The sequence below is a fragment of the Scyliorhinus torazame genome, chromosome 11 (genome assembly GCF_047496885.1).
Source record: "Scyliorhinus torazame isolate Kashiwa2021f chromosome 11, sScyTor2.1, whole genome shotgun sequence".
NCBI lineage: Eukaryota > Metazoa > Chordata > Chondrichthyes > Carcharhiniformes > Scyliorhinidae > Scyliorhinus > Scyliorhinus torazame.
Window position 1 is genome coordinate 218,612,764 of NC_092717.1, and position 24,647 is coordinate 218,637,410.

Here is a 24,647-nt window from a genome sequence, read left to right on the forward strand (position 1 = left end):
TGTACCGGCCCGGAAAGCTGAACGAGCCGTCCGATGCCCTATCCCGCGGCACATGTGCCAACGCACAAATTGACCGCCTCCAAACCCTCCACGAGTACCTCTGCCACCCGGGGGTCACTCGGTTTTACCACTTCATCAAGTCCCGCAATCTCCCATACTCTTTAGAAGAGGTCCGTACAGTCACAAGGGACTGCCACATCTGCGCGGAATGCAAGCCGCATTTTTTCAGGCCAGATGGAGCGCACCTGATTAAGGCTTCCCGCCCCTTTGAACGCCTCAGTCTCGATTTCAAAGGGCCCCTCCCCTCCACCGACCGCAACGCATATTTTCTTAATGTAGTGGACGAATACTCCCACTTCCCTTTTGCCATTCCCTGCTCCGACATGACTGCGGCCACAGTCATTAAAGCCCTGAACAGCATCTTCACACTGTTCGGTTACCCCGCATACGTCCACAGCGACAGGGGGTCCTCTTTCATGAGTGACGAGCTGCGCCAGTTCCTGCTCAGCAAGGGCATAGCCTCAAGCAGGACGACCAGCTACAACCCCCGGGGGAACGGGCAAGTAGAAAGGGAGAACTACATGGTCTGGAAGGCCGTCCTACTGGCCCTACGGTCCAGGGATCTCCCAGTTTCACGGTGGCAGGAGGTCCTCCCGGACGCTCTCCATTCCATCCGGTCGTTATTATGTACAAGCACTAATCAAACGCCTCACGAGCGTCTCCTTGTCTTCCCTAGGAGGTCCTCCTGTGGAACGTCGCTGCCGACCTGGCTGGCGGCCCCAGGACCCATCCTGCTCTGAAAGCATGTGCGGGCACATAAGGCGGACCCGTTGGTCGAAAGGGTTCACCTCCTCCACGCAAACCCCCAGTACGCCTACGTGGAGTACCCCGACGGCCGACAGGACACGGTCTCCCTACGGGATCTGGCGTACGCCGGCACCACGCACACCCCCCCGACACCATCAACCCAACCGCCCCCCTTCCTGCCACCGCCGCACCCCACGACCGCCCCCTTCCCAGGAGGATCAGTCCCCCTCCCCTTTGCACCGACAGCTGAAACCGTACGGCTCCTGGAGGCGACAACACTGGTACAAGCACCACCACCACCGCCGGGGCCGAGGCGATCGACACGGACGACCAGACCGCCCGACCGACTCATGGCGTCGATGTAAAACAAAGATGGACTGTTCAAAGAACATTTTGTTTTTTTTCCTATACCCTCTGTAAATAGTTGCAACAGGACGAAACTGTCCAATACTGTACTACCATGTGAATGTTCTATCCTCCCAGGACCAGCCCTGTAAACCCTTACCACCATACGAAGCATCACCCCGCCGGGTTCATTTTTGACAAGGGGTGAATGTGGTAGTATGTATTGGGGGTCATGTGGGACTGGAAGCCCTAATGTTATTGGCTGACAGATCCCGGGTCCTGGTTGGCCATTGACCTCAAGCTCCGCCCTGAAGGCGGAGTATAAGAAGCCGGTGTCTTCCCCCGCAGGCCAGTTTACTATCGAGCTGCTGGGGAACAGACACGCTTAATAAAGCCTCATCGACTTCACTATATTCGTCTCATGGAGTCTTTGTGCGCTACACCCCTTAAATGTCACTATCGTCCCTGATTCCACCACCTCCTCCGGCAGCGAGTTCCAGGCACCCACTACCCTCGGTGTAAAAAACTTGCCTCGTACATCTCCTCTAAACCTTGCCCCTCGCACCTTAAACCTATGCCCCCTAGTAATTGACCCCTCTACCCTGGGGAAAAGCCCCTGACTATCCACTCTGTCTATGCCCCTCATAATTTTGTAGACCTTTATCAGGTCGCCCCTCAACCTCCGTCGTTCCAGTGAGAACAAACCGAGTTTATTCAACCGCTCCTCACAGCTAATGCCCTCCATACCAAGCAACATCCTGGTAAATCTCTTCTACACCCTCTCTACAGCCTCCACATCCTTCTGGTAGGAAAGTGGAGATGAGGCCACAGTCCGATTAGTCATGATCTTATCAAATAGCAGAACTGGCTAGAGGGGCTGAATGGCCTACTCCCACCCCTAATTCGTATGTCTGTATGAGTGGCTCAGCTATTTACTGAATAAAGACACTGGAAGCATTTCAAATGAATACTTGGAAAGTGTTGGTGGATTCTTGCCAGAGTTAAATATACTGTCGGCCAATATCTTTCAGTTTTGTTGATGATCAGGGATAAACCCACAAACCAGCTCGGGTGACTGTGATGCAACTGTTGAATGAATCATTTCTTAGGTTTAATCTGCACAGCTGTTGTTGAGTATTCAAGACTTGTGGAAAGAAACAGGAACAGGACATTACCAGGCGATTGGAATATCCCTGGGACATACGTTCATAAAGCCCCCAATGGAAATAAGAGTTGCACCTTTGAAAATAGAGGAAGTAGGAACCTTAACATGTAGCCATGCTGTCCTAAGAATGCCAACAACTGCTTTCAAGTTTATTCAGAATTCCTGACTTCATGGGAAACTTTAGCAGAGCATAAAAATATAATAATTAAATTCCCCGCTTCCAGTCTTCTCGTCCTCCTTTTCTGAAGATGCTGGGACGCCGGTTTGCGAGTGTTGGCTCTCCTTTGCTACTGCACCTCAGCAGCAGTTTCATCGTGTGGGCATCTAGAAAGTGGAATCCCTTTAATGAAATGAAATGAAAATCGCTTATTGTCACAAGTAGGCTTCAATGAAGTTACTGTGAAAAGCCCCTAGTCGCCACATTCCGGCACCTGTTCGGGGAGGTTGTTACGGGAATTGAACCGTGCTGCTGGCCTGCCTTGGTCTGCTTTCAAAGCCAGCTTTGGAGCCTTCACATTTCTCTGGGGCATGATCTCAGTCATGTGCTGCGCAATGGGTGCCCACGGAATTTATTAAAGTCAGCTGACCTCAGGTTATATATAAAATTCACTCTTTGATACGTGCTGGTTTAGCTCAGTGGGCTAAACAGCTGGTTTGTGATGCAGAACAAAGCCAGCAGCGCGGGTTCAATTCCCGTACCAGCTGAGAATTCTGAATTCTCCGTCTGTGTACACGAACAGGTGCCGGAATGTGGCGACTAGGGTTTTTTCAGTTATTATTATTACCTGGTAGGTGCAGCCTGTGTTCTCCCTCCCTCCTTCCCTGTCCCAATCTTTTTTCCAGTTTCTTGTCATGTCCTGGCATGACCCAGGCCAAGTGTTAATTTTCGACTCACTATGGAGTGAGCTATGGGGCTGGAGGGGAACTGCTAAAGGAATGCAATGTTAAGGAACGCACTGAGTGCTACAAACTGCCCATTGCCATTAATTCACAGAAGCTTCTGTCACAGATTCCCAACTGGGCCAAAGATGTCCTAAAGTGGTGGGTATATATCCCTCGCCTGTTGCATTAGCATCTGAAGTAATGCCTAAAGCTGCCCTTATACATTGGGTCCAGATAGCACACTTTCATTGGAATCTGTTTGACATCTCCGATGGCAATTCTCCACACCAACAGCAGGGAAACCAGGCCCGAAGGTTCGAAACCTTTAGACGCTTAAAGAAAATGCAAATCGCATATAGTGGGTGGGATTCTCAGTCGGCAGGATCCTCCGCTTCGCCGGCAACGCACTCACGCTCCCAGATGGGGCAGCACGTTAGCACAGTGGGTAGCACTGTGGCTTCACAGTGCCAGGGTCCCAGGTTCGATTCCCGGATTTGGTCACTGTCTGTGCGGAGTCTGCACGTTCTCCCCGTGTCTGCGTGGGTTTCCTCCGGGTGCTCCGGTTTCCTCCCACAAGTCCCAAAAGACGTGCTGTTAGGTGAATTGGACATTCTGAATTCTCCCTCAGTGTACCCGAACAGGTGCCGGAATGTGGCGACTAGGGGCTTTTCACAGTAACTTCATTGCAGTGTTAATGTAAGCCTACTTGAGACGATAAAGATTATTATTATTAAAGATTTCCTGACGGCGTGGGGGGTGGCCACAATGGGAAACCCCATTGACCGGCTGGCGTAAGGAGCATCCCGCCGGCTGGGCGGAGAATCCAGTGGAGGAATTTGGCGGGGCGGGGCGGAGAATCCAGCCCTTGGGGTTGGATTCTCCATCGTGGGTTTCCTAATCAGGCAGAGAATCGAGCGTTGGCTGAAAAAAGGGATCGGTGCCGGGCACCAATCCTGGCATAACTTTAGGAAAATCAGGGTCCTAATATATGTATATTAATTTTAACTGGGGTCTGAATCGGGAAGACACCACAACACACCCTCGAGTCGAATCAGATCTGCATCTGGTCTCAAAGTAAAAGAGGCTAAAAGTCACCCGATCTATGCCGAGCAATATCCCCTCTTCACCTGTATTGTGGGCAGGAGTTGAACTGACAATACTGAGGCCTTGGAGTGAAAATACCTCTCTGCCTCCATAGGGACGTAGGAACAGGAGTAGGCCATTCAGCCCCTCGAGACCGCTCTACCATTTAACTAGACCATGGCTAATTTTCTGCCTCAGCACCATCTTTCCACAGGATCCCTGTATCCCTTCATATCATTGGTATCTAGAAATCTATCGAACACTGCTCTGAACAGACTCAATGACTGAGCCTCCACAGCCTCTGGGGTGGAGAATTCAGAAGTTTATTGAGCAGTGTATAGAACCTCCTCCGGCTGTTGTATACAGTGAATATTACATGCATAACAATTGTATGGAAGCATGTCAAAGTCCAACTTTAAAAAAAAAAATTTAGAGTACCCAATTATTTGTTTTTCCAATTAAGGGCCAATCCACCTAACCTGCACATCTTTGGGTTGTTAAATGGTAAAGCAGGCTTGAGGGGCTGAATGGCCTACTCCTGTTCCTATGGAGGCAGAGAGGTGCAGGGAGGGAATTCCAGACCTTGGGGCATAAGCAACTGAAGGAATGGTCACCACTGGTGGAGTGATTGTGATTGGGAATGCACAAGAGGCCATAATTAGTGGAGCACAGATTAGTGGAGGGATGTAGGGCTGGTGGAGATTACAGTGATGGCGAGGCCATGGAGGATTTTGCAAAAAAAGGTGAAGGGGAGGTTTCTCCGTTTGGGAGACTCTCCCGCCGGAGCTGAATTGCATTATTTTATGATCCTATTGCGGTCGGAAAGCGGGAAGCAATTCAGTGCATGGCGTGGATACGAAGGATTCCCGGGGAATCCTGGTATCAGGCTGCCATCTTTAACAGGCGGCTCAAAAGCAGAGTCCCGCGGCCACACTCCCTGCACTGCAAGTTGGCCCCGCCCCTCCCTCTGCATCACAAGTCGGCCTGACCAACCCCCCCCCCCGTACTGCAAATCGGCCACACAACCCCACCGCACGGCACAGATAAAAGGCACTAAGTACATTCCAATCACTCAAGCGTGTGATTTCACTGCAGTTACCTCTCTTTGATGTGGTCAATGTTTACAAACATTGTTGTTTCCCCACTTAGGCCACTGAAGCGTGAAAGAATATGAATGGATCCATGCTGCAGATGGTTTTGACGAGCTGTCAATCACAGACCACTCCTCGAAAGCCATGAATGGATTGCAGATAGTGGATCTGCGTGAACCAGGCATAGGGACAGCTGCTCTCCTTCTAAGAATAGAAATGTGGAGCTGGAGGATAAGTATTACGGCTATAATGCTTCCCACTGCCCCTGGCTGGACTGCTCTCTTGCTCCCAGACTGAGGTCCGTTTTTTGGGCGGAGGCACTGTGTATGTGGGGGTGGGGGGTGACTGTGAAAGGGGCCCCTCTAGGCAGGGGATGCCGGGGTGGGGGGGCTCCCCTATCACAAGAGCTTTAAAATGAAGACGTTGCTTGATCGGGAGCCAGTGTAAGTCAATGAGTATAAAGATGATGGGGAGTTTCTGTGAGTAAGGCAAGCACAGAAACCCAGAGCGGGATTATTGTTTTTAAAAAGGGCTCACATTCAGATACAGCACATATTCGATGTCAGATACTGATACAACATGCATACCCAGACATTTCAAAACACATTTTATTTTTCAATATCCTGTGATGGGGTGTGGTCTAGCTGAAGACAATTGATGGGTGGGATTAGGGGAAACAGGGATTGGGAGGAAGACGTCTGCAATTGCCAACCTGCAGGAATCTGGGCTACAAGGCCGCTGCCAGTTTATACTGGCTGGTGTCCATGTTGACATTGTTGAATGAGACCCATTCCAGAGCCTCCTGTAAATTAATCTGTGACAATAATACTGATAATAATGATGAAAGATATGTTGTTGTACGATAGCCCTGCCCGGTTCAGCATCTGAGCCAAAACAAAGGTTATGTTTAAATGTTAAAACACTGAAAATGATTGACAGCGTGGCCATGGCTTTCCACGACATAATCAAGTAGCAGTCTTAGAGATTTGGGCCAGCGGGTGGAGAGGGAGGAATGAACCCTGAATAGGAATGCTGAAGTCCGGGGCCTCCCTCTTACTGGACCTCATGCTCCATTTCTATTAGGTAGGTGACCTCTGGATAGCAATGGGCAACTCGTCCAGTGAAGGCATCTGTTGCAACTCGAGAAGCAGCCTCCAGGTAAGTGAAGAAGGGGTGGGAGGACTGTGAGAGAGTTGATCCATGGCCTGCGGAGAATGAGGGAGCATAGTCGGGTGGGGGGGGGGGGGGGGGGTGTATGGTTGAATTGATTAATTGGGTGTGGACGGTGTGGGTGGCTGGATCCGTGGCGGAGGAGGTTGCAGGGGGTGTGAGGGGTGGCGGGAGGGAATCCGATGTGGAGGAAGGGGATTGTTAGCTGAAGGGAAGTGAAAGAGTGTGGGGAGTGTGCTGCTGACCTGCATTATTCTCATGTCAAGACTGTAAGTAACAGTCCGGTTCACTCTGTCTTAAATATGTAACCTGTTGATTGCAGCTCCTTCAGGATTGTCGGCTCGGTCACACAGCAGGCCGGGTTTGCCTGCAATGCAGTCAGGCTGTGTGGTAAACCACTGTTGCAGCTATATTAGGTGATGTATGGTAAGAACTGTACGACAGGTACAGGTAGTCCCTGCCTGCTGGCTCCGCCCAGTAGGTGGAGTATAAATATGTGTGTCCTCCGTGCAGCAGCCATTTCTCCAGCTGCTGTGGGAGGCCACACATCTTAGAGCAATAAAGCCTCAGTTGTATTCAACTCTCGTCTTTGTGCAATTGATCGTGCATTCATTTATTGCTCTAAGATTTTCAGAAGATGGACCTCCGAATCAAACCTGATCGCCTGCAGCTGGATCCGCAATCAAGCGACGCCAAAAAGGACTTTCAGCACTGGCTAGCTTGTTTCGAGGCATACATCAACTCGGCGCCAAGCCCTGTTCCGGAGGCTCAGAAAATACAGATACTGTACTTGAGGTTGAGCTCCAACGTCTTTCTGCTGATCCAGGATGCGCCAAACTACGCCGAAGCCATGATGCTACTCAATGAAAATTACGCCCAGAAGACGAACACGCTCTTCGCCAGGCACGTACTCGCCACTCGCTCTCAGCTCCCTGGTGAGTCCATAGAAGACTTCTGGTGGGCCCTAATCCCACTAGTCCAGGACCGTGACTGTCAGGCCGTTACGGCCACGGAACATTCAAACCTCCTTATGTGGGACGCTTTTGTTACGGGGATTGGGTCAGACCTCATTCGCCAGCGACTTCTAGAGGGGGCCACGCTCAATCTCACAGAGACAAAGAAGCTAGCGCTCTCTATGACGGTCGCCTCGCGCAATATCCAGGCCTGCACCCCCAGCCGGGTGGCCCACCCCTCCTACGCACGTGGACCCCACAGACGGCCGCCTCAGCGGGGGCCTTACCCAGCCTGCGCCACGCGCCAGCCAGCAAACCCCGGGGATCCACGTTCTTACTTTTGCGGCCAGCAGAAACACCCCCGCCAACGCTGCCCAGCCCGCGCTGCCCTTTGTAAGGCTTGCGGTAAGAAGGGGCACTTCACCACAGTGTGCCAGGCCCGCGCAGTCGCCGCTATCGCCTCCACCCCCCTTGTTTACGGACAATGGGCGCCGCCATCGTCACCTCCCTGGACCACGTGCGGCCAGTGGGCACCGACATTTTCTCCCCCGCAGACCACGCGCGGCCAGTGGGCGCCGCCATCTTCTCCCCCTCAGACCAAGCGCGGCCAGTGGGCGCCGCCGTCTTCCCGTCCGTGCAACATCTTTTTCAACCCCCGCCACATGCGGCACATGGGCGCAGCCATTTTGTCCTCCCCAAGGTCTTCAGGCACCGCCATCTTGTCTCCCCCATGGCACATGGGCACCACCAGCATTCCAGGACCCATGCCCCCCGGGCACCCCATCATCCGACACCAGCGACGACCAACCACGACTCGCCACAGTGACCATCGACCAGTCTCGTCCGCACAACCTGGCTACCGCATCGACCAGTGTTAAAATTGATGGACACGTGACCTCTTGCCTGCTGGACTCCGGGAGCACTGAAAGCTTCATCCACCTGGATACGGTAAGGTGCTGCTCCCTTGTGGTACACCCCGCCTATCAAAGAATCTCCGTGGCCTCCGGATCCCATTCCGTGGCGATCCGGGGGTACTGTACCGTCACACTCACGGTCCAGGGCATAGAATTCAGTGGTTTCCGCCTCTACGTCCTCCCCAACCTCTGCACTGCCCTGCTACTCGGCCTGGACTTCCAGTGTAACCTCCAGAGCCTAACCCTGAAATTCGGAGGGCCCCTACCACCCCTTACTGTGTGCGGCCTCGTGACCCTAAAGGTCGATCCACCTTCCCTCTTCTCAAATCCAACCCCGGATCCAACCAGGAGCAGATGGTACAGCACCCAGGACAGGACCGTCATCAGGTCCGAGGTCCAGCGGCTGCTTCGGGAAGGCATCATCGAGGCCAGCAACAGCCCCTCGAGGGCCCAAGTGGTAGTAGTTAAAACTGGGGAGAAACATAGAATGGTTGTGGACTACAGCCAGACCACCAATCGGTACACGCAGCTCGACACGTACCTCCTCCCACGCATATCTGATTTGGTCAATCAGATTGCACAGTATCGGGTCTTCTCAACGGTAGACCTCAAATCCGCCTCCCACCAGCTCCCCATCCGTAAAGCGGACCATCCATACACTGCCTTTGAGGCAGACGGTCGCGTCTATCACTTCCTCAGGGTTCCCTTCGGCGTCACCAACGGGGTCTCGGTCTTCCAAAGGGAGATGGACCGAATGGTCGACCGGTAAGGTTTGCGGGCCACCTTTCCGTACCGAGACAACATCACCATCTGCGGCCATGATCAGCAGGACCACAATGCCAACCTTGCCAAATTTCTCCACACTGCCACTCTCCTAAACCTCACCTACAACAAGGAGAAGTGCGTGTTCAGCACGAACCGCTTAGCCATCCTCGGCTATGTGGTCCAGAACGGAGTTGTGGGGCCCGATCCCGACCGCATGCGCCACCTCATGGAGCTCCCCCTCCCCTACTGCCCCAAGGCCCTCAAACGCTGCCTGGGGTTCTTTTCATACTACGCACAGTGGGTCCCAAACTATGTGGACAAGGCCCGCCCACTCAAACAGTCCACCCATTTTCCCCTGACGGCTGAGGCTCAACAGGCCTTCACCCTTATCAGAGCCGATATCACCAAGGCCGGGATGCAAGCAGTAGGCGAGACGCTGCCCTTTCAAGTGGAGAGCTACGCATCAGACGTCGCCCTAGCCGCCACCCTCAATCAGGCAGACAGACCCGTGCATTCTTTTCCCGCACCCTTCATGCCTCAGAAATTCGCACTCATCTGTCGAAAAAGAGGCCCAAGCTATCGTTGAAGCTGTGCGGCATTGGAGGCATTACCTGGCCGGCAGGAGATTCACTCTCCTCACTGACCAACTTCACTAGCCTTCATGTTCAATAACACACAGCGGGGCAAGATCAAGAATGATAAGATCTTGAGGTGGAGGATCGAGCTCTCCACCTACAATTACGAGATTTTGTATCGCCCCGGCAAGCTCAACGAGCCCCCTGACGCCCTATCCCGAGGTACATGTGCCAGCGCACAAGTAGGCCGACTCTGGGCCCTACACGACAGCCTTTGTCACCCGGGAGTCACGCGGTTGTACCATTTTATAAAGACCCGCAATCTGCTCTACTCCGTCGAGGAAGTACGGACAATCACCAGGGACTGCCAGGTCTGTGCGGAGTGCAAGCCACACTTCTACCAGCCGGACCGTGCGCGCCTGGTGAAGGCCTCCCGCCCCTTTGAGCGCCTCAGTGTGGATTTCAAAGGGCTCCTCCCCTCCACCGACCGTAACACGTATTTTCTCAGTGTGGTCGATGAGTACTCCAGATTCCCCTTCGCCATCCCATGCCCCGACATGGCGTCTGCCACCGTCATCAAAGCCCTCAACACAAGCTTCGCTCTGTTCAGTTTCCCCGCCTACATCCACAGTGACAGGGGATCCTCATTCATGAGTGATGAGCTGCGTCAGTTCCTGCTCAGCAGGGGTATCGCCTCCAGCAGGACGGCCAGCTATAACCCCCGGGGAAACGGACAGGTAGAGAGGGAGAACGGGACGTTATGGAGGGCCGTCCAGCTGGCCCTCCGGTCCAGGAACCTCCCGGCCTCCCACTGGCAGGAGGTCCTCCCTGATGCACTACACGCCATTCGGTCATTACTCTGCACCGCCACTAACAACACACCCCATGAACGTCTCTTTGCCTTCCCCAGGAAGTCCCTATCCGGGGTGTCCCTCCCGACTTGGCTCGCAGCTCCAGGACCCGTCCTTCTCCGTAGGCATGTCCGAATCCACAAGGCGGACACGTTGGAGAGGGTGCAGTTGCTCCATGCAAACCCCCAGTATGCCGACGTAGCGTACCCCGACGGCCGCCAGGATACTGTCTCCCTCAGGGACCTGGCACCAGCAGGTTCCCCACACACACACCCCTCCGGCCCGGCGCCACCCTCCCCTCCCCTGGCGCTCCCAGCAGCAACCCCCCCCAGGACCATCCGTCCTCCCGCTGCCCGAAGATGAAGAGGATTTTGGCACGCTCCCGGAGTCACCGAAGACCAGACCAGCATCGGCATCGCTGCCACCACTGCATCGCTCCCAGTGGCACATCAAGGCCCCGGACCGGTTAAACCTCTAACTGGTTCACTGGACTTCAAAAGACATTTTTTTTCTCACAAAATGTGTACATGTAAAATTCAGTTGTTGTATATAATTCTCCATCCCCCTGCCAGACTCAATTTTAACAGGGGGTGAATGTGGTAAACCACTGTTGCACCTATATTAGACATGTATGGTATGGGTGATGTATGGTAGGACCTGAACTACAGGTACAACAGTAGTCCCTGCCTGCTGGCTCCGCCCAGTAGGCGGAGTATAAATATGTGTGTCCTCCGTGCAGCAGCCATTTCGCCAGCTGCTGTGGGAAGCCACACACCTTAGAGCAATAAAGCCTCAGTTGTATTCAACTCTCGTCTTTGCGCAATTGATCGTGCATCAGGCTGCCTTAGGGCAAAACAGAGGGAGCCTCAAACAGGCATTAGGCCTCTCAATTGTATATCCAAAAGGCCTAATGCCTGTTTCATTCATGGTCACTTCACACTGAGATCTTGACCTTTACTAACATATCCTTCCAGCGGATACCAAAACATAACAATGTGCGGCCCTGTAGGCCAGAGTATATATGGCCTGTTGTCAGCAGGCGATGGACCCAGAACCATTGGAGCTCATTTTAACCCACACAAATGCCTGAATTAGGGTCAGATGAGATATAAAAAAATTTAAAATAATTCTCATATGCAAACCCAACTTACTTCCAATCTCTTTTGTGTTTAATGGAGGCTGGACGGGAATGGGCAGCCAATCGCTCCCAGGAGGTGAGTTGACAATTTAAATATAATGAGGGAATGTGTCTCAAACTGAACACATTTTATTTCTTTTTTAAATGTATTTTATTACAAACGTGTATCAAAACAGGTTAGAACACATAAACACCCCGGGAAGCATACTTCCCAGCAATCAACTATACAGTCTGTACAGATTTTTTCCCATTTTCACCCCCCCCTACCCCGCGACGAACAGCCCCTCAAACATCACAAACATCCCCCACCTTTTCTCAAACTTCCCTGCTGAGCTCCTGAACTCATATTTTATTTTCTCCAACCACAGGAAGTCGTACAGGTCACCCAACCAACTGGTGGCGATGCTGATCGCCACTCCAGCAAAATTCGGCACCGTGCAATCAGAGAAGCGAAGGCCATGACATCGGCCTTCCTCCTCTCCATGAGCTCCGGCTTCTCTGAAACCCCAAATATCGCCATCAAAGTGTCCGGGTCCACCTCCTCCTCCACTACCCTGGCTAAGACCGGGAACACTCCCACCCAGAATCTTCCCAATTTTTCGCAACCCCAAAACATGTGCGCATGATTCGCTGCCCCCGCCCACACCTCTCACACTCATCTGATACCCCCTGAAATAACCCACTCATTCTCGCCCGAGTCATATGCACCCTGTGCACCACCTTAAACTGTATAGCCTCATCCTTGAACAAGGAGGTCCCGTTTACCCTTCACAGTGCCTCACTCCATACTCCCCAATTGGTCTCCTCTCCCAACTCCGCTTCCCATTTCTCCTTGATCTTCACCACCCGCTCACCTCCCTGCTCCCCCAGCCACTTGTATGTATCCCCAATTCTTCCCTCCCCTTCCACATCCAGAAGCAGCAGTCACTCCAGCAGGGTGTATCCCGGCAACCGAGGGAACCCCCTCCAGACCTTTTGCACAAAGTCCCTAACCTGTAGATACCTGAACTTACTACCCCTCGGCAGCTCTACCCTCTCCCTTGGCTCCTCCAGGCTGGCGAACCCTTCCTCCAAATACAAATCCCTCACCTTGACCAGCCCCACTTCCCTCCGCCTCCTGTCTACACTATCCATCCCTCCCCCGGCTCAAACCCATGATTCTTGCACAGCGGCGTTAGCACCGACATCCCTTCCACCCTAAAATGCCTCCTCAACTGATTCCATATCTTCGCCGTGGGCTGCACCACCAGGCTCCCTGAATACCTCCTCGGAGCCATTGGCAATGCTGCCGTCACCATAGCCCTCAAACTAGATTCCTCCTCCATCCTAACCCACTCTACCCCTTCTCCTTCCCACTATCGCCGCACCTTATCCACGTTCGCCGCCCAATAATAATGAAGCAGGTTCAACAACACCAACCCCCTCTGCTGTCCCTGCCCCTGTAGCAGGGTCCTCCCCACCCTTGGCACCTTCCCCGCCCATACAAAATCCGAAACGATCTTGTTCCATTTCCGAAAATGGGCCTTTGGTATAAAGATCAGGAGTGCCTGAAAAATAAACAAGAACCTCGGCAGAATATTCATTTTCACCACTTGGACCCTCCCCACCAACGCTAAGTGCAGTTTATCCCACCTCTTAAGATCCTCCCTGGACTCCTTCACCAGCTTTGTTAAGTTCCACTTATGGAGCCCCGTCCATTCCCTCGCTTGAACACGTTTTATGGATGTGAGCAGGGCCCTGGTGGCTAGGACAGCTGTGAGGAAATGGTAAGTGGTTAATTCACAGCACTGCTGGTGGGCAATGTGGAGGAGCTAGAGGTCTCCCCGCCCCTACCAATAGACGTGTTACTCTCTACCATCGGAATCCATTTGTTACTCTCACAGAATTTCCCCCAAATACCCGCAATCATATCTGGGCACCATTTTTAAAAGGCTTCTGGAGTTAACTGACCCACCATTGAAAAAAGAAGATGGATCTCCAGAGACACTCTGAGGCTGGAAGATGGACCTTCTCGAAGACACTGAATTTAGAAGATCCACCCGACAGATGCCCCACTGCTGCATGTTCCAGGGTCCACAGTCCCTGGAGGCCTCCACCCTGGGTTCTGGAGGTAGCTACCCTCAGGCCTTCTTCAGGTAAGCGCTGACATGTACACACCACTTTGGTCCAGATGTGTTCTGGACCAACCTGAATGATAACCCACCATGGTGAGCGGGAGCAGAAGGTCTGATCGTCAATTTACTCCTGTGTGAAACCGATGTCTGGAGCTCCCACTGCATTGTCTGCCCTGGCCGCCATTAAACATACTGTGGGGGTGTTGGGAATATCCTGCCCTTGATGTCTGATGAATGAAGGGTCATTGGCTGAACCCGGTCAAGGTCATCCGCTAACATGTTACCAAAAGCTCCAGTATCAATTTTAAAGGTAGTATTGAGGTCTTAAACTTGGACTGTAACTGACCAATATTCTGGATTAAGACTATCTACTTCCCCTCGGGAACTCTGTAATTTTGACTTTCTCTAGAATTTCCATTTCTTGGAAAGAATGTGTTTCCTAAATTGTTATATTCTTTGTTGTAGCCGCAAAGAGAAAGAATCAGAGGTGGCACACGACGAGTTTGTATAACATAATGCAAGGGGTTTATTTACAAGATATTTTAGGTGGGCGGCACGGTGGCACAGTGGTTAGCACTGCTGCCTCATAGCGCCAGGGTCCCAGGTTTAACTCCCGCCTTGGATGACTGCCTGTGCGGAGTCTGCACGTTCTCCCCGTGTCTCGGTGGGTTTCCTCCGGGTCCTCCGGTTTCCTCCCACAGTCCAAAGATGGACAGGTTAGGCGGACTGGTCATGCTAAATTATCCCTTAGTGTCCAACGGTTAGGTGGGGTTACAGGGGTAGGGCAGTGGAGTGGGTCCAGGTAGGATGCTCTTTCAGAGGCTCGGGGATGTGGTGCTATTAAAAGTCTATGAAATACTTCAATGATGTAATTGCGTAATACTTGACATTACACATACGCAGCACTAGCATTCATAAAATGTTTTGACAAAGAGCCATCCAGACCCGAAACGTTAGCTCCCTTCTCTCTCCACAGATGCTGTCAGACCTGCTGAAATTGTCCAGATTTTTCTGTTTTTCTTTCAGATTCCAGCAACGGCAGTAATTTGCTTTTATTTTATTATAAAATGTTTCATGTTGCTTTGAGGCATTAATCCTGTTAACCTATCTTCCGCTAACAGTATTTTTCTGGATGATTATTTTTATGCTGTTTCGTCTGACGACTTACTCCTCGGATGATTTTTCTAAGTCCAGCCCGCCCCGCAGTGAATCACAAACACATGGCTTTGGTTTGAGATTTAGACTTTTCTGTTTTCTTTCTTCGCAGAGATTTTACATTCCTATTCTTTTGGCTATTCCATAAATCGGCTCTGCCCAGGACCTCCCCATTGGAGGTCCTGGAGCCTACAGCGCAATCCCAGTCCTCCACTCGGAGTTCTGCTGGGGTGTTGTTTCCAAAGTGTCCTGCTTCCTGACCCAGAGCAGAAAGGAAATCTGTTGTTTAACCCCGAGGAGGAAAATGGTTGAGTGGCGTACGAGCATATGGTGACTAGACGGAGAACCAGGATGTGGCAGACTGACATGAACGCTACTGTACTAATATAAAGAAAATGTTCCTCCCAAATTTAAGGCCCTACTGAGAGGGACTGAGTTACAGAAAGAAATTGTGTCCATTGTATCTTTCTTCACTAGCTGAGAAGTTTATTAAGAAGGGATTTAATTCAAAACCATGGGCGATTTTGATGATGTGAGGAAAGACTAGCAGAATCCACGAGCAGAAAGATTAGTAACCAGAGGATACTGATTTACTGGGACTTGGCAAAGGAAGGATGAGGAAATATTTTTCACAAAGTGTTATGTTAGGATCAGGAATGAGCTGCCTGTAAGAATGGTGGAAGCAGATTCAGTCGTCACTTTCAAAACCAACTGGGAAAGAAAATAAAAAAAGTGTGCAGGGTTATGAGAAAAGAGCAGGGAAGCGGGATTAATTGGATAGCTCCACCAATGAGCCAGCACTGGCACAAGTGGGCTGAAGGGCCTCCTTCCTTGCTGTGCCACTAATCTGCGATGAAAGTCCTGGGATTCTATGTCGGAGGGATCCTCCGCCCCACCGGCAGCGCACCCACGTCCGCACGTTTCCCAGCGGCGTGGGATGGCCCGCAATGGGAAACCCCATTGGCCGGCTGTGTGTGTGAACGGAGAATCCCACTGCCGGCGGGGGCGCGCCATGCCGGAACACGGGGAGCTGAATCCCACCCCTGATACGGAACAAAACGATCGGGGATGACAGCAGCACGGTAGCACAGTGGTTAGCACTGTGGCTTCGCAGAGCCGTGGTCCCTGCTGGGTCACTGTCTGTCCGGAGTTTGCACGTTCTCCCCGTGTCTGCGTGGGTTTCCTCCGGGTGCTCTGGTTTCCTCCCACAGTTCAATGACGTGCAGGTTAGGTGGATTGGCCATGCTAAATTGCCCTTAGAGTCCAAAATGGTGAGGAGGGGTTACTGGGTTATGGGGATAGGGTGGAAGTGAGGGCTTAAGTGGGTCGATGCAGATTCGATAGGCCGAATGGCCTCCTTCTGCACTGTATGTTCTATGTTCTTTGACATTCAGACGGTAGCTTCACCAGGGCTGTCGAAGGTGCTTTTGCCAGGGATATGTCCTTCAGTATTTAACACTAGGCCTGGGATTTTCCTGTCCAATCTGTGGCAGGAATGGCCATTGGCGGGAGGGAAAATTTGACGCCCCATTTGACTCTGGGCGGGAATTTCTGGTCCCGTGGTGGAAGGGAATGGAAAATCCAGGCTTAGGGTTTCAGAGAGGTGGGAAGAGACATCCTGGGGAAAGGACTTTGGGGGTGTGGGGTGGAGTGAAGGTCTTAATGACCAAATATATATTGCCAGGAGGCAAGGCTGGGGGAGAAGGTTGTTCATTATAATGGACGTATCGGCATGGTTTATTACTTGGGGCCGAGCAGGAAGGAGGAAGAATGAGCCTTCAGGGCCTCCTGCTAAAATCAGAAGCAGAATGTCTTTATAACTCTTTCAGCAAGTTTCCTGCTTGACAGTCACCCTGATTGACAGGCTGGCTGCTTGTCAGGCCGGGAAGCCTGTGACAAGGCCACGGCTGAGGGGAGGAGGGAGGGGAGGGATTGAAAGATCACAGGGGAGAAATCGTAGTTGAGCTATTCATTTTGTTGGTGGGTTGTTCAGATGCATTTGGGCGAAGAGAGTGTGGAGATGGATGTCATAGTCATGGAGATTTGGGTAGATTAGGGAGGGCGGAGGAGATTGGGGGTGGGGGGGATTTGGAGATTGTGGGAATGTTGTGGGGGGAGTTGACAATCGGAGGTGAGCTGAGGGAATGGGAGATCAGGGTGGGAGTGCCAGAGATTGCAGAGGGTGGCCAGCGATAATGATGTCTGTGAATAGATGTTGGGCCTGGAAGAAAGGTTTCTGTTCCTCCTGGCCCACAAGCAGTGCCGTAAAAGCATTTATCTGCCTTTTATTTTCTAGATTCCCCAAGCCCTTTGAATCCCCAGCTCCTTAAATACTTTACTGACAGGTTTGCGTGTGAGGGTAGATATGTTACCTCTGACCCCAACGCACTCCTGTTAAAATGCATAGTGAGCTGGTGGATTTGTGATATTGTGTAAATTACAATATCCCATTTACCCCGATGGAAGTTAAAATTGCCCCATCGTTTAGAAGTGTTTCTTTGAATAATATTGCATGTGCTGCGCGAGTCCTCCAAATGATAAATGCTTCAGGAATGCACTTAACATTTTTATATAAATAGTCTGAGGGCTGTATTATCGCTGACTGTGCATAAGGCCAAAACACAGATGGGGTTTGGTGCCTTTGTGCAAAACTGCAGAATTCCATTTGGTTTGAGGGGAGAGTGTAGTGGGTACAATGAATGTAAATTGCTTGCAGTTGATGGTACAAGAAAGAACATGCAATCACGTAGCACCTTATCGGTTTCTCTTCACAGCTGGAAGCACTTCACATTCAATTAGTTATTTTCTGAAGCGTGCTTACCGTTGTTAAGTCTGCCAATGCAGCTGCCAATGTACTCACAACATGATTCTGTAAACATCACGCTAGATAAATAACTGATTGCACTGTTTCTGGTCATTTTTGCTTGAGGAAAGAATATCAGCCAAGATGCTGGGGGAGTCCACTGTCTCCTTCCGCTGAAACCTCTTCGTCCATTTTAAATGGTTGGGTGTGTCGGTGAGAGGGAGGTGGTGGCACTGTTGGTGGGGGCACTGTTTAATGTCTAAGCTGAAAGATGCCACTTTGGACAATGCAGCACACTGTCAGTACTGCACTGGAGTGTCAGCCTAGATTATGGGCCCAGTGTCAGTATTGTATGCCGTATAATTGGAGATTCACATTCTCGCAACACAGGACACAATTCTTTTCTTAATACAAATTTAGAGTGCCCAATCCATTTTTTCCAATTAAGGGACAATTAAGGGACATGTTTGGGTTGTGGGGGCGAAACCCACGTGAACACGGGGAGAATGTGTAAACCCCACACAGACAATGACCCAGAGCCGGGATTGAACCTGGGACCTCGGTGTCGTGAGGCAGCAGGGCGAAGCACTGTGCCACCGTGCTGCCCTGGACACAATTATTTGCATGCTGCAGAAAACATTTTGCCAGACATTTCGTCTGAATTTTCCCAGAAATCGGCAAAGGCGGGTGGGAAAAGCGGCGTTGATACCACAAAAAGCAATGGTGGCTTTCTCTTTCGCATCGTTCGCAACTTAGACTCAAAAAGCCTCAAGGGGTGGGCCCCATGACGTAACGCTGGTGGCCAGCAACTTAATCCCTCGAAGATTGGGGGACCACCCCAGTGCACAATAATTCACCAGGAACCTAGACGCAACCTTCCTCCCTCCCTCCCTCCCTCCCTCCCCCATAACCAACCCGTGTCCACTCCTCCCTCGTCCCCACTACTATGCACCTCCCCCCCCCAAACAGCCCCAGAGTTTCCCAGCGCAGGTAATGCCAAGGGTTGTGCCCAGCAAGTAGCATGGACCTCTCCCCCCCTGAACTTCTGTGGGAGGCCTGCTCGCCAGGCACACGCCTTGGGAGACCAGTCGTGTTCCCCTTCGGTCTGCCCTTACGCTGACGTGAATGGATTTTCCTACGGAGGTGAGGTGATGATTCAGGCGTACAGGCCCGATAATGATATGGTAATGCATGGAAGTGATGTTCCTGATGTTGAATGTCAGGAAACGTGCTATATCACTGGTGGGGGGAGGGGACAATTGCGTTATATGTTCATGTCGGCGTGAAACATGATTTGGACGTCTCGCAGATATTCGGCTCCTATCCCCAAACCTGCCCGTGAAAAATGGGAGCGGTAAATAATAATAATAATAAATCCAGGCTGACGGAAATTTTCCAACATTGAACTGACCTTGCGAAACCTCCTCATATTTCTTTCCGAAATAAAAAACGCATTGTTCCTCCCTGGATAAAGCTTTGGATCCATTTCTGATTGTTTTGATCTTCTGCAACCTCAAAAGGTGTTAAACTATTTAAACAAAACACACTGGTTGAGCACATGCTGCCCCTGTTTTCAGTATTTGTTGGGTAGGACAAAATGATTCTGTCTTCCAGCCTCATTGGCTTGTTGGTGTTTGTTTGGGGCAGGGTGTGCAAAGCAGGGTAGGCAAAACATACATGGTTAGGGCCCTGGGTTTAGCTAATCCTGCTGACACCAGCAGCCGCTCAGGGATGTCCTTATTATAACATCTCCAACAGCACAGCACTCTCTCAGTATTGCACTGTGGTGTCAGCTGAGATTGTTGGGCTTAACTTTCAGGAGTGGGAGTTTAAACCACAACATCTGACTCAGAGAGGACGGTGCTTCGCCCCTCTGTACCTGGGATGCAGCAATGGTCCTCCACTAATGCAGGGCCTCGATTTACATGTTTAAGACCCCTAGAATCAGGGTGAGCAGACAGCTACGCATTTCCTTCATTTCAAACGAATGTACGCTTCAGAGGGCATCTTTCACACCCAGAATGTCAGCTGTGCGTTCCAACATGTCACCACATTCCAAAGAATGTTTGAAAAGTTTTACTTTCCCTTTTTCATTGCACAAAACTAGACACAACCCCCCCCCCGCCCCCCCGCCCCATGCATCGTAAAATACAGGTCGCGATCCTTTTGAGAAGTCTAATTTTTCAGCAATTACCTAATTTTTCTTTCTGCTCATTGACCATCTGTGTATTTCCAGCATTCTCTCTTGTCAGATTTACAAATGATTGCATGCAGTAACCCACCGTCTAGCATCAAAACAAAGGAAAAACACCAACTTGGCCCCGATCACACATTCAGCACTGAGGGGAAATTTTCCCAATGGCCCTGGGACTGCGGAAATTCCAGCCGATAATTATATCTTCCCTTTCCTCCTGTGAAGCGAGTTCACAAGGGGACCAGGTTTCTCCGGTATTTTCCTCTGAACACAGGCCTCTGACAGATGAGTTCAGCCTTCTGGCTGTTCTCTGCACTTTCTGCAGCCCTTCATGTTTATCTTGCTTCTGGGTGACTAGAACCAGATGCAGCAAGGTGGATATGATGAGATATGGTGAGAGGAGAATAAAGTTGTGTCACTTCTATATTGACTTGCATTAATATTTCGATGATATAGTTTAATATTCATAGACGCCATGTGACGCAGTAGTTGCATCAATATCTCTGGGTCATAAGCTCTGGGAATCAAGTCCCACTTTGGACTTTTTCGTTTCTTTATTCATTTGGGGGATGTGGGCGTTGCTGACTGGGCCAGCATTTATTACCCATCCCTAATTGCCTTTCAGATAAACGCATTTAAGAGTCAACCCTAAAGAACATTAATGAACCAGGTCGGGGGCTGGATTATCCGTCCAGCCGCGCCGGATTTCTGGTTCAGCACTCCAGCGGGATGCTTCGTTTTGCCGGCTGGTCAATGGGGGTTTCTCATTGTGGGACATCCCCACGCCGTCGGGAAACCCCCGGGCTACCCCAGTGACAATACCATTTTGCCCCTGTCCCCTTTGATGGCCATGAAAGGTGTGTGCAGAACGCGACCAAACAGGTTGATTACCAGCTTATAAATCCTTCCAATTTGGCTGTTGGCAGTAAAGAGTGGGAATTCTCTTGGTCAGCCATACTGCAGAAGGCAATGGTAAACCCTGCCATGTTTGGCCAAGCATAATCCTGGACCAATCCAATGGGTATCCATGGTTGCCAATGCCATCTGAGGGACAGGTATCTGGAGGAGGAATTAAATATAGGGTATAGGAGCAGGGATACATGTTGCTGGACCAGCAATGCAGGCGTTCGAACAAATGGCCTGGAGACATGGTAGCTGTGGAATTTAAAATCAATTAATTAAATAAAATCTGGAATAACAAGGTAGTGTCAGTAATGGTGACCATGAAATTACCAGGTTGTCATGAAAAGTCATCTCGTTCACTCGTGTCTTTTAGGGAAGGAAATCTGCCATCCTTCCCCGGCCTGGCCATGACGTGACACCCCCCCCCCCCCCCCCTCCCGGCCCACAGGTGTGGTAGACTCTTAACTGCTTCTGCCCAATGACCTCTCAGTTGTACTCAAAAGCAATCGGGAATGGAGAGCAAATGCTGGTCTTGTCAGTTAGCCCACATCCTGAATGAATAACAAATGAATATGGAGAGAGAGCGGGTAAATGGAGTTGAAATCAGCCATGATTGAATGGTGGAGTGGACTCGATGGGCCGAATGGCCTTACTTCCGCTCCTATGTCTTATGGTCTTATGGTCTAATACACTTACTTATGAGCTTACCCTTTTCTAGTTTGGACGTACTGCAGATTTAACCAGCCTGCACTCCACCCTTGAATCCAATAGAAACTAGTGGTGTTGTTCCAGTGCCCGTCGCTGAGGCGACATGTTCAATACTTTCCCTCCAGCTCAGCCGTCTGTTTCAGTCCCTGCTGGCAATCCTTCCCCCACTCCCTTACATGGATCAGCCTATCCAACTGCAAGAGCTGGTCGGCAGGGAGATCACAGAGCAGGGAGAGGACCTCATTTTCTTTGAAAGCTAATCTTCAGACCTATTGAAGGTAGCTTCCAATCAATACCATCCAATAGGGAAAATTCATGAACTCTCCGCTGGTTAGAGTTATGCAGAGCATGAAGGACGGTTGTTGTAGCCATAGTGTTATAGAATCACAGAGTTATACTGCACAAAAAGAGGCCCTTCGGCACATTGTGGCTGCACTGGGCACCAAAGTCTTATCTATTTAACCCACAATTTCCAGCACTTGGTCTTGTATGCTACGACATTTCAAATGTTCATCTAAATGCTTCTTAAATGTTGTGAGGGTTCCCACCTCTGCCTCCATTTCAGGCAGTGAGCCCCAGATTCCCACCACCCTCAAATCTCCTGCCCCTTACCTTAAATCTACGCCTCTTGGTCATTGATCCCTCTTCTAAGGGGAAAAGTGCCTTCCTATCTACCCTGCCTTGTCCCTCATAATTTTATACATGTTGATCAGGTCTGCCCTCAGCCTTCTTTAATCTGTAGAAGAGAACCCCAGCCAAACCAGTGTCTGTTCATAGCTGAAACGCTCCAGCCCAGTAAACATCCTGGTGAACCTCCTCTGCACCCTCTCTAGTGCAATCACAAAGTTCCGATAGTGTGGTGAATATAACTACACATAGTACACCAGCTACCGAGCATTTTATACAGCTCCATCATAACCTCCCTGCTCTTATATTCTGTGCCTCAGCTAATTAAGGCAAATGTCCCATATAGAACATAGAACATAGAAAATACAGCACAGAACAGGCCCTTCGGCCCACGATGTTGTGCCAAACCTTTGTCCTAGATTAATCATAGATTATCATTGAATTTACAGTGCAGAAGGAGGCCATTCGGCCCCTTGAGTCTGCACCAGCTCTTGGAAAGAGCACCCTACCCAAACTCAACACCTCCACCCACCACCAAGGGCAATTTGGACATTAAGGGCAATTTATCATTGGCCAATTCACCTAACCCGCACATCTTTGGACTGTGGGAGGAAACCGGAGCACCCGGAGGAAACCCACGCAGACACGGGGAGGACGTGCAGACTCCGCACAGACAATGACCCAAGCTGGAATCGAACCTGGGACCATGGATCTGTGAAGCAATTGTGCTATCCACAATGCTACCGTGCTGCCCTTAAGAACAAATAAATCTACACTATATCATTTTCCCGTAATCCATGTACCTATCCAACAGCTGCTTGAAGGTCCCTAATGTTTCCGACTCAACTACTTCCACAGGCAGTGCATTCCATGCCCCCACTACTCTCTGGGTAAAGAACCTACCTCTGATATCCCTCCTATATCTTCCACCTTTCACCTTAAATTTATGTCCCCTTGTAATGGTGTGTTCCACCTGGGGAAAAAGTCTCTGACTGTCTACTCTATCTATTCCCCTGATCATCTTATAAACCTCTATCAAGTCGCCCCTCATCCTTCTCCGCTCTAATGAGAAAAGGCCTAGCACCCTCAACCTTTCCTCGTAAGACCTACTCTCCATTCCAGGCAACATCCTGGTAAATCTTCTTTGCACCTTTTCCAGAGCTTCCACATCCTTCCTAAAATGAGGCGACCAGAACTGTACACAGTACTCCAAATGTGGTCTTACCAAGGTTTTGTACAGCTGCATCATTACCTCATGGCTCTTAAATTCAATCCCTCTGTTAATGAACGCGAGCACACCATAGGCCTTCTTCACAGCTCTATCCACTTGAGTGGCAACTTTCAAAGATGTATGAACATAGACCCCAAGGTCTCTCTGCTCCTCCACAATGCCAAGAACTCTACCGTTAACCCTGTATTCCGCATTCATATTTGTCCTTCCAAAATGGACAACCTCACACTTTTCAGGGTTAAACTCCATCTGCCACTTCTCAGCCCAGCTCTGCATCCTATCTATGTCTCTTTGCAGCCGACAACAGCCCTCCTTACTATCCACAACTCCACCAATCTTCGTATCGTCTGCAAATTTACTGACCCACCCTTCAACTCCCTCATCCAAGTCATTAATGAAAATCACAAACAGCAGAGGACCCAGAACTGATCCCTGCGGTACACCACTGGTAACTGGGATCCAGGCTGAATATTTGCCATCCACCACCACTCTCTGACTTCTATCGGTTAGCCAGTTCGTTATCCAACTGGCCAAATTTCCCACTATCCCATGCCTCCTTACTTTGTGCAGAAGCCTACCATGGGGAACTTTATCAAATGCCTTACTAAAATCCATGTACACTACATCCACTGCTTTACCTTCATCCACATGCTTGGTCACCTCCTCAAAGAATTCAATAAGATTTGTAAGGCAAGACCTACCCCTCACAAATCCGTGCTGACTATCCCTAATCAAGCAGTGTCTTTCCAGATGCTCAGAAATCCTATCCTTCAGTACCCTTTCCATTACTTTGCCTACCACCGAAGTAAGACTAACTGGCCTGTAATTCCCAGGGTTATCCCTAGTTCCTTTTTTGAACAGGGGCACGACATTCGCCACTCTCCAATCCCCTGGTACCACCCCTGTTGACAGTGAGGACGAAAAGATAATTGCCAACGGCTCTGCAATTTCATCTCTTGCTTCCCATAGAATCCTTGGATATATCCCGTCAGGCCCGGGGGACTTGTCTATCCTCAAGTTTTTCAAAATGCCCAACACATCTTCCTTCCTAACAAGTATTTCCTCGAGCTTACCAATCTGTTTCACACTGTCCTCTCCAACAATATCGCCCCTCTCATTTGTAAATACAGAAGAAAAGTACTCATTCAAGACCTCTCCTATCTCTTCAGACTC